This window comes from Trachypithecus francoisi, unplaced genomic scaffold, assembly GCF_009764315.1.
Source record: "Trachypithecus francoisi isolate TF-2019V2 unplaced genomic scaffold, Tfra_2.0 Contig01554, whole genome shotgun sequence".
In the NCBI taxonomy this organism is placed as follows: Eukaryota; Metazoa; Chordata; class Mammalia; order Primates; family Cercopithecidae; genus Trachypithecus; species Trachypithecus francoisi.
The window spans coordinates 3981733-3992979 of NW_022681439.1; the positions used below are offsets into that span (position 1 = coordinate 3981733).

Sequence of the window (11247 nt, forward strand, 5' to 3'; positions counted from 1 at the left end):
AAGTGATCCGCTTGCTTCGGCCTCCCAAAGTGCTGGGATAACAGGCATGAGTCACTGTGCCCCACCTCCTCTGTCTTCAGTGATTGAGAACTGTCAACAGTGCGGAGAGCCACTTGATGGCAGACTGAATCTCTTGTACTGAAGGCTCCCCCTGCAACCAGGTGCTCTCCCTGTGTTGAGGGCTCTCTCTCCCTCACCCAAGTCCTCACCACTTCGCTTACTTCTTGCACATGATCTACAAAACAACTCATGAAGACAGGTACTCACCCTTGTCCTTATGTTATAGATGAGAAAACGAAAGAGTCTAGAGAGGCTGAGGACCTCGCCTAAGCTCACACAATTAACAAGGGCCAGAGCCACACCTGAGTCAGCTCTGGCTGCCGTCGTGTGCCATAGGTGGGTGACTGAAGCAGCAGACTGTTATTTCTGATAGTTCTGGAGCCTGGGAAGTCCAAGATCAAGGGCTGGCTGACTCAGTCCTCAGTGAGGTCACACTGGGGATTAGGGCTTTATAGGTGAATTTTAAGGGAACAGAATTCAGTCTGTTGCAGGCTACAAAGGAATTTGGGAGAAAATCCTCAACTTCTCAAAGGCCATCTCCTCCCACTCTTTAAAAAAACGTACAATAGCTTATAAAAACTTTACTTTCCCTTCATGAAGTCCTGGATTCAAGAAAAAATGAAGAAAACCTCAATTCCAGAATAGACGATGGGAAAATATTGAACAATGGATTTATTTGTATTTAGAAGAGTAGAAGAGCATACTCATGCACTTGTGTGTATATATGCACATATATAAAACATGTAACATTAAAGAATGTGGGCCAGGCATGGTATCTCATGCCTGTAATCCCAGCACTTTGGGAGGCAAGGCAGGTGGATCACCTGAGATCAGGAGTTCAAGACCAGCCTGGCCAACATGGTGAAACCCTGTGTCTACTAGAAATACAAAAATCAGCCTGGTATGGTGGTGGGCACCTGTAATCCTAGCTACTTGGGAGGCTGAGGCAAGACAATCATTTTAACCGGGGAGGCAGAGGTTGCAGTGAGCCGAGATCATGCCACTGCACTCCAGCCTGCGCCACAGAGTGGGACTCTTATCTCAAAGAAAAAAAAAAGTGTGTGTGTGTGTGTGTGTGTGTGTGTACTGAAACGCACCTTTCTAACCCATGTGGCTAGGACAAGACTAGGACTCCAGGCATGAGCTGCAGCACATGAGGCTGAGACAATTTCCTGTGAGTTGGTGTCTACAGGACAGTGGGTCCAGGGGCTCCCCAGACCTGGCGGGGACTGGACGCCACAGCCTGCTTGTGGTCTGCTCCAACTGGGATTGGTAGAAAGGAAAAGGCTGTTGTGGTGCCGAGAAGGAAGTTGTTGACAAGCCATGGGGCGGCTGTAGCTGTAGGAGTGGAGAGGGTGAGAGGCGCGGGCCACGGCGGCAGTGGCTCTGTTGGTGACACCTGGCCAACAGTGTGGGCACCAGGGCGAGAAGGAAACACTGGAGGGGCTCAGCCAGCACTGAGCTGAGCGCTGGCAGAGGCCACCGCCTGGCAGATGGGGAAAGGCAGAGCGGGTGAGCGGGCACTGTGTATCAGCCCCTGAGGCGTGTTGAGCTCGAGCCTGTGACCACCTGTGCTGTGGAGAGGGAGACAACGTAATTGGGGAGCAGGCCTGGCCTCCCACAAGCAGAGGCTGGTCTTAGAGGCACCGATGGGGCAGCTTTCCTAGTAGGAGTCAAGATGAGCTGGAGAGGCTCACAGTGTGTCATGGAGTATGAGGAAAGGTGCAGGGAATCCTGGAGAGTTTAAGTTTAAGGAGCAAGAGAGGAAGGAGAAACCAGTGAGATGGGTCAAAGGTAAGTGGAGAAAGGAACGTCCAAGGAGAAGCGGGCAGTCGGCATCGTGAATCATGCGGAGATGAAGGCGGAACGATGGAGCAGTGGCCCCCTGGGGTTGGCAGGTGATCAAATTCTAGGTCATGGTGACCTTCAGGAGAGCACTGTGCGCAGAGTGGGAAGGACCGGGTGGGAGGGAGGATGTGGAATGTGAGGGTGGTCTCCCCTGCAGGAAGTTTGGCTTTGGAGGGGATGAAAATGAAGGGCAGGGATGTTGTGCACATGTACCCTAGAACTTAAAGTATAATAATTATAATAATAAATAAATTTAAAAAAGAAAAAAAAGGAAATGAAGGGCAGGGAGGAATCGCGAGCGAACCAGAAGGAGGGTGTTTGACTGCTAGAGCTGAGTGAAGCAATGCCCCAATCAAAGGAACTTGTTTCTTCAAGCTCTTCTGGGAGTGATTCTGACAGTGAGGTTGACAAGAAGTTAAAGAGGAAAAAGCAAGTTGCTCCAGAAAAATCTATAAAGAAGCAAAAGACAGGTGAAACTTCGAGAGCTCTGTCATCTTCTAACCAGCGGAAGCAGCAGAGATGATAACAAGTTTCAGATTGGGAAAATGAGGTACGTTAGCGTTCGAGGTTTTAAAGGGAAAGTGCTAATGGATATTAGAGAATATTGGATGGATCCTGATGGTGAAATGAAACCCGGAAGAAAAGATATTTCTTTAAATCCAGAACAATGGAGCCAGCTGAAGGAACAGATTTCTGTCATTGATGATGCAGTAAGAAAACTGTAAAATCCGAGCCATATAAATAAAACCTGTACTGTTCTAGTTGTTTTAATCTGTCTTTTTACATTGGCTTTAGTTTTCTAAATGTTGTTCTCCAAGCTATTGTATGTTTGGATTGCAGAAGAATTTGTAAGATGAATACTTTTTTTTAATGTGCATTATTTAAAATGTTGAGTGAAGCTAATTGTCAACTTTATTAAGAAGGATTGCTTTATGTCCACCACCTAGTGCAAAATAAAATCAAGCAATACAATCTTAACTGTTGTGGGCTTTTTTGACCATAAGAGTTGGTACTGTTTAAGGCCAAAAGTAATAGTTTTTATACATCTTTTAATTTCAACTCAGCTTTTACAATAAAAAGGATTTGTATTGCATTGAGTTTATAAACTTTTGGTTTGTGAAATCCGTATTTGATCTGTTCTCTTCCAATCAAACGTCTAGGTTTGTTTGACTTCCACCCCAGTGATTTTTCACTCTTTTTATTTTGTTTACTTCATTTTTTTAAATAAGTTAATCTCTTCATGTTCAGTTTTTACTTCACTCTTTATTCTTTTCCTTGAGTATGTTATGCTTATTTGGAAAGTCAGTGAAACTGTCAAAATGTTATCTTAATATGATACTTATAATTATATGAGAACTACAATCACCAAATCCACTGTATTCAATATTAGTAGATCTAGTTTGATAACATGGCTTGTGTGGAAACTGAGAAGGTGTTTGTCATCACCCATAGTGTTCTGTGTAGTTGTTGCTTAGTCTGCAGAAAATAAAGACCTAGATGAGATGTCTGACTTGCTTTCACTTATTTTTTTTTTTTTTTTTTCTTTTTTTTTTTGAGACGGAGTCTTGCTCTGCCACCCAGGCTGGAGTGCAGTGGCCGGATCTCAGCTCACTGCAAGCTCCGCCTCCCGGGTTCACGCCATTCTCCTGCCTCAGCCTCCCGAGTAGCTGGGACTACAGGCGCCCGCCTCGTCGCCCGGCTAGTTTTTTGTATTTTTAAGTAGAGACAGGGTTTCACCGTATTAGCCAGGATGGTCTCGATCTCCTGACCTCGTGATCCGCCCGTCTCGGCCTCCCAAAGTGCTGGGATTACAGGCTTGAGCCACCGCGCCCGGCGCTTTCACTTATTAAACATGTTCACCATGGGATGATGTCTGTAACATCAGATATTGTTAAACTAGAGTAGGATTTAATAAAAATTGTGAAAGCTTACTGGCCTAACACTTTATTTCATAATATTGAGTATGAATTATATGTAGCCAGAGACGTCATGAAGCTTTACTGTTATAGTAGGTAATGTGGTTAGTTTGTAGGGAAAAGAGCATATGAGTACATGCTTGTGTATTTTGGCCTTTGCCCCAGTAGAACAGACAATGGCATTCTAGGCTTGATGTTACTAAGTTTTAGCAGACACTAGCAAGTGGTTTGTATTTAACCACACCCATGAAGCAGACAGATTGAGGCACAGATTTTAGTGGCTTTGTGGCAGTAAATAGGGCATGGTGTGCCTTAGGAAAAAAATGTGTATAAAGGGAATTATAACTGAAATTAAAGGAGGCAGCAGTGAAGAGGAAATAATTGTCTTCTATATAAATGATATACACATGATATTTTGAGATTTTTATAAGAGCAGTGGAATACAGTTCTAGGTAGAGTAGAAAAAGGAAAGGTTTAAAGACATATAAAAGATTCTTGTTGACAATTCATTTTTGGTAGCAAATCTCAAATGAGTACTTGCTATTAAGGGCTGCTGTATCAGAGTTTTGCACTATTTTGCTACCAAGTTTGATGCGTACATCTAAAACATTTTGTAGTTGATTGTCAAGGACTTAATTTGAAAATCATTTGCCAGACCGCATAGTTGTCAATTTTTTTCTAGCAGCTATTCTGTTGTATTTGTAAAACATTTTTTAGATGACTTTTTAAAGTATATTTAGCAGTAACCTTAAGAGGTGCAAATTGCTAAAATAAATCTCTTCTTGTAATTTAGCCTTCATCAAATAATAGGTACCAATGTATTAAAAATATGTATTTTTTTTTCCAGCCCCTTGAACCAGAGTAGGATCAGAGAAACTCCCAAAATTTGTATTTTAGACACATCATGCTTGATTGGTAACTTCCCTCCTTTTTTGGGGAACATGTTTGTGTCTTATTAACTTAATTGGATAGATTTTTAAGAATTTCTTATTTTTGGCACACAGGGTTGTTAGAATTCAGAACTTGGATTTTTGGTGTAGATGCAGAGAATGATGGGTTCATTTCCTAGGTCTATATGGATTTAGGGGGTGTATGCATTTTGAAACACTATTAACAGATGGTGCTGAAATCTATTACCTACATGTTTTCTAGCTGTTTAGCATTATGTTAATGAAGCCTCCATATAAGGAGCGTTTCTCTGGCACAGTTGGTAAATTGACTGCTAACTTCATTTAAATGTGTTACTGGATATGTAGTGTACTGAAATTATCAATCCTTTTTTTGTGTATAGGAAAAGAGAACTGGGTTAAAAGAAGCAAATTAACTTGTTCTGAAAAGAAAGTATAGGTTAATTTTGTTTTCTGTTTAAATTTTATCTCCTTGGTAAGATTTTTTTTCCAAGGCAGAAAGCTTAGCATTTTTAGGCATAGATACCTTACCTTACAATGCCAAAATGAATTTAATTCCAGTACTCAGGTTTTTCCCTTTAACAGACTCTATGCATATCAGGGCTTTCTAATGGGTTTTTTTTTTTTTTTTTTTTGAGGCGGAGTCTCGCTCTGCCTCCCAGGCTGGAGTGCAGTGGCCGGATCTCAGCTCACTGCAAGCTCCGCCTCCCGGGTTTACGCCATTCTCCTGCCTCAGCCTCCTGAGGAGCTGGGACCACAGGCGCCGCCACCTCGCCCGGCTAGTTTTTGTATTTTTAGTAGAGACGGGGTTTCACCGTGTTCGCCAGGATGGTCTCGATCTCCTGACCTCGTGATCCGCCCGTCTCAGCCTCCCAAAGTGCTGGGATTACAGGCTTGAGCCACCGCGCCCGGCTCTAATGGGTTTTTCCTCTTTGTTTTTAAAATGTGAGCAGCATTTGACCAATTTCCAGTGCTCTTAGCATTTTACTTAAGGAACAACCACTAAAAAAGCAGCTTTGTAATTTGTCTTTTGCTTTGCTTTGTCAATGCCTAAGAACTTAAGAATACTCCTACCTCATTAGCTACTCAAGATGCTGTGACGATCAAATCTATTCTACATCATGTGTTCAGAAACAAAGACTTGGGTGAAAAAGGAAATAAGTATATTCTGACTTGGCTATTGAGGGAGAAAAAAAGAATTCAGTATTAAGTGTTCCTTATAGGAGCTACGTTAGCAGCATACTATAAAAGTTTGAAATTTTTAAAAAGTACTAATATTTAGGTATCCTGAAATTCTTTGCCGTTTGTTTTTTATGGAAATTAATCCAGTGAAACACTCAAAAGTTGTTTTTTTTTTTTTTAATGGTGTTTTTCCAGATAAACTCTAGGGTAAATATTCACATAGTCACAAATACGTAATTCTGTAATTGTGAAATACCTGTATGCTTTGTTTTCATACATCTTCCATGGCGATGTCTGAATATAATACTCCATCTATGAATATTTTAAATGTTGAAATAAAAGTAAGAAATGTGGAAAAAAAGAAAAAGAAAATGAAAGGCAGGGAGGAGAGCAAAGGATGAATATAACGTGAAGGTTTGTGTGTAGTTAGTTCAGGGGAGAAAACCAGGAGAGAGAGAGAAAGCTTACACCAGAGCTGTCACTTAAAGATGACTGGGCTAGGATGGGGAGAGAAAGAATAACAGGTCCCTAGAGAATTTGCTAAAAGTGAGGCCTTTGGGGTACAGAAGAGTGAGGAGGTTTGTAACAGCTGTAACGGAAACATGATCACTTCGGTTAGAGGGAAGGGCTGTACAGCCACACGGCAAGCCCAGGGCACTTGTGCATTTCCTGACTTTTCCTGACAGCATCCAGTGGCTTAGGATCAAAAACGAAGACATTGGATGTTGGATTACCCCACAATGGACGTGGACGTTTGTTGGGGTAAGAATGGTGGGAGACCAATGGGGCAAGGAGAAACATTGTTTTTTAAAATTACAAACGTCGAAAGAGCCACACAGTAAAGTTTATAGAGTGAAACGTGAAAGAATGACCTTCATCCCTGCCTTAGGAGGATCTCTGGAGCAGCCTTGCTAATAGTGTCTCTGACTGCAGTGACTTATGGAAAAACCTAATAGTTGGGAAAATACTAGTATCTAGCAGTTGAGAGTAAGGGTTGTGGTTGGTGCCGTTGGAACTCTGTGGAACGTGTTCCACATGGAAGAGGTGGGGAAGGGGGAATGTGGGCAGGTAACAAGCCACACTCCCATGCTTCTCTCCCAGTGAGTGAGATCTAACTCACCCTGGCAGTAGGCTCTCAGTGGGTTTCAGGTTGGTTCCAAAAGGAGGTAGGGCCTGGTGCAGTGGCTCACATCTGTAATCCTAGCACTTTGGGAGGCTGAGGCAGGAGGATCGCTTGACCCCAGGAGTTCAAGACCAGCCTGGGCAATGTAGTGAGACCCCATCTCTACAAAAAAATACAAAAATTAGCCAGGCATGGTGATGCACACCTGTAATCCCAGCTACTAGGGAGGTTGAGGTTGGAGGATCACTTGAGCCCAGGAGGTCAAGGCTGCAGTGAGCCAAGATCATGTCACTGTACTCCAGCCTGGGTGACAGAGTGAGACCTTGTCTCAAAAATAAATAAAATTTTAAAATAAATACATAAAAGGAGGTAGGCATGATACAGTGTAAGTGGACTGAAAGAGAGAAGAGGAGATGGTACAGAGACAGCAGGGTGGAACATGACCAGTGGCAGTTATGCCTTTTGTGCCTGTGCCTGTTGCCTGGAAGGAGGAGAGGTTTTTGCTCTACAGGACCGTGAAGGAGGGCATGGAAATATGGGGGGTGGGGGGTGAATCTAGGCTTCCGTCAAAGAAAGGAGAGGCGGGATACTTGGACTCGACAGATTCTAAGGGAAAGATCGGTGTAGCTCATGAGTTGGGGTTTTGAGATAATTGACATTGTGAAAAATGTGGGATTTAATGTAAGCTTTCACAGTGGCTCTAGACACTTCATAAATATTTCTTAAATACCTCCTAAATGCTAGGATTTGGGAATACAAGGATAAACAAAACACAAAGCCAGATCCTATTGTAACGGGAGTGTGAAAAGTGTTTCTGTTAATGGAAAAAGCACTGTGTGAGGATGGGGGATAAGTGACTGGACTGTCCATGTTCTGATGATGCTGTAAGCACTCTGCCAGATACTGTGTAGGCCCAGTGCTTGCCCGTGAGGGGCCACTGTGAGGCAGTGAGACAGACAAGAGATTGTTAGAATACAGAAAGTTCAGGATGGGAAGAACCACTGAACATGGCAGAAGTACTAGAAGTACTGAGGTCTGTGAAAGTAAAGACCAGCCCAATGAGCACAAAAAAATGAGGCTCTTGATTCAGAACTTGCTCAAGCAAGGGAGTTTTGCACTTAGTGGACACTCCGAGGCAGGCAGGGGAGTGGGAATCTTTACAATGGAAAAGGGGAAGGCTGCAGGGGTGCTCTGATTGAGGCTTCTGGCCTGGGGAGGCTGGAGGCAGCTGATAGAGGTAGGTGTCTTCAGTGATTGGTTTGAGGAGCATATTTGTCTTTCTGTGGTTGATTCTGAGTTGCAAGAGTCCTGACCATTTGGGGCTGATTGCTGCTGAGATTGTGGTTTTGATGCAGGACAGGCAAGCCCCAAATTGGGCCTTAGCCCATGAGGGTTCTTGGCTTTGCCCAGGAAAGAATTCAAGGGTGAGCCAGTGGTAGGGTGGAAGAAAACAGCTTTATTAAAGAGGCAGTGTGAAAGCTCTGTGACTGCTTCTGCAGAGTAGGGCTGCTCCACAGACAGTGTGCTGAAAGCAGCAGCTCAGGACAGTTCTGCAGTCAGAGCTATACCTACTTTTAATTGCATGCAGATTAAGGGACAGTTTCTGAAGACAGTTCTAGGAAACGGATAGTAACTTCTGGGTTGTTGGGTCATTGCCATGGAAAGGGGTCTTAAGGCCAGGGTGTTGCCATGGCAATGGTAAACTGATATGGCACACTGGTGGGCGTGTCGTGTGGAAGGCTGCTTCTGCCCCTCCCTGTTTTAGCTGGTCCTCAATTTGGTCGGCTGTCTAAGCCCCGCCTCTGGATTCGACTCTCATCTCCTACCTCAGTTTGATTTCCTCAGACTGCTTGCAGCAGTGGTTGTTTAAGCCACAGTTCTGTTATCATATAAGGTCTGGCTGTTGTCCATTTGTATATTCAGCCTCCAAGTGGGCACCTCAGTCAGATTGAGGGAGCTGGATTAGGGTCTCCAACTGTGTCTCTAATAAATAGCACCATCACGTAACACGTCTGTCTCTGCTTGTAAGCTCTTTGGGTGTGGAACCTTATCTTACTCATCTTTGTTTTTTCCCATGTCTGCTGCCACATTGTAGATGTTCAACCAATGTTCGTTGCATTTAAAGAAGAGAAAGAATCACAGCCACTAGGAAACTGAGATGGGAAGACGGGAAGATCCTTGATCCCAGGAGTTTGAGGCCCACCTGGAAAACATAAGACTCTGTCTGTCTCGCACAGAAAAAAAAAGGGGAGGGCGGGGTGAGAACAGATAAAGGAGAGGCCAGGAAACACCAGAAAAGGATGATTCCTGAGGCAGATCCCACCTGACCTGTCATGGAGGCGTGGCAGGTGGCTAGGCAAGGAGCAGGAAGTGTATTCCAGGCAGGTGAATTGCATCCAAGGCCGGATGTGCAGTACTGCAGCCTGTTCGGGGAACAGTAAGTGCTGCTAGGACTGGATCAGGGTGTAAAAGTACAAGAGTGGGTGGACAGGAGGCTGAAATCCCAACAAAGGATGTAGATGCCAAATGGCAAGGGAGTTTTTCTTCTATGCCAGAAGGCTTGATTTCCTTTAAATGAATCCATTGATTCAAAGACATTTCCTTTGAGGAATTTAAAATGGAAGGATTATAATCAAGTGTGTGTTTTGTTTTTGTTTTTATTTTTTATTTTTTTGAGACGGAGTCTCACTTTGTCGCCCAGGCTGGAGTGTGGTGTTGTCATCTCGGCTCCTGGGTTCAAGCAATTCTCCAGCCTCAGCCTCCCAAGTTACTGGGATTACAGGCACCCACCACCATGCCCAGCTAATTTTTCTGTTTTTAGTAGAGACAGGGTTTCACCTTGTTGGCCAGGCTAGTCTCGAACTCCTGACCTCAAGTGATCCACCTGCCTTGGTCTTCCAAAGTGATGGGATTGTAGGTGTGAGCCACTGCACCCAGCCCAGTGTGTGTTTTAGACAAATAACTCTACCTGCCATATGGAAAGGACAGGGGAAGTCAACTTCAACATGGTTTGGGAAAGAAGATGTGGCTTAAACCAAGATAGAGCAGAGAGGAGAGATTAAAATGAAAGATATTTGTTTTCTTGGACTCCATAGGACTTGATGAATGATTTTGAAGGGGTGGATATAAGGAAAGAAAGGGAGTTAGCAATGACACCCAGATTTTGTGATTACAAAACTGAGAGACTGTTAATGCTATCCACAGGAGAAGCAGATTCAATGGGAGAGAGATTTAAGGAATGGGCATGTTAAGTTTGCACTGTTTAGGCGCCATCAAAGAGGAGATGTCCAACATGCAGCTCAATTCAATAAATATTCATTGAGCACCCAGTATGTGCTGGGCACTATTCTAGATGCTTGAGGGGACATTAGTGAGCAAAACAAAGATCCGTCATCATTGAGCTTAGATTTCTAGTGTTCACTTAAAAATATGATTTATCAGTTTAGAAAAGGAGAAGAGACTTTATTTATTCTAAAGGGTTACAGCATGCTTCCAGCTTAGACCAGACAGGCACTTCGAAGGAGAAAGGGTTGAGGTAGGCGCTTTATGCTGAATGGGTTGGCTAAACATACATATTTAACAGGTTACAAGAGGAGCTATGAATATTTATGAAGGTGGACCTGACACATTGAACAAACATGTATGTAATATATGACCCATAGTCACTTTGAGAGAGAGACTCAACATGTGAATGCATTACAATTAGACTGTATATGTCAAAAGTCTTTTTAGGATAGGACGGTGTCTTGAGTGTACAGTCTCCGTAAACTGGTCAGACCAGTCCACGGTCGGTGGTGTTATCAGCAGAAAGTTACTGAAATCAGTCTCTTGACCAGTCAAAAGCCGTAGTTATGGCTGGTGGAACAAGGATTCAGTTAGTCACTGTCTGGTGGAGCTGCAAGTGTTTTACTATTGCTTATCTCAAGGCCAGTGTTGTTTAGCTGCTGGAGAAATAGAAGACCCTGTGGCAGTTAGAGCTTAGTTGATTCTTTAAGTGTAGGGGTGCCTGACTTCACCATTGCCTGCATGGCCTTAGGACCTGTTTATAATTGGGTATCTTACTGCCACAGAGTCTGTTCCATTAGTCTTATGATCTCTGTTTTAATGTTAATGCCAGTCAGTTGTGTATGAACTCCAAAAGGGAGGTGGTACAATGAGGGCTGTCTGATCTGCTGTCCCGTTATTTGAAATGCTTGTTCCCGGTGCCTTA

At 43.6% G+C, this 11247-nt stretch overlaps 1 pseudogene; it reads left to right on the top strand.

The window, feature by feature from the left end:
• The first annotated feature begins 2044 nt into the window (after nt 1-2044).
• LOC117063478 lies at nt 2045-2679 on the top strand (annotated as a pseudogene).
• Nucleotides 2680-11247: the final 8568 nt, after the last annotated feature.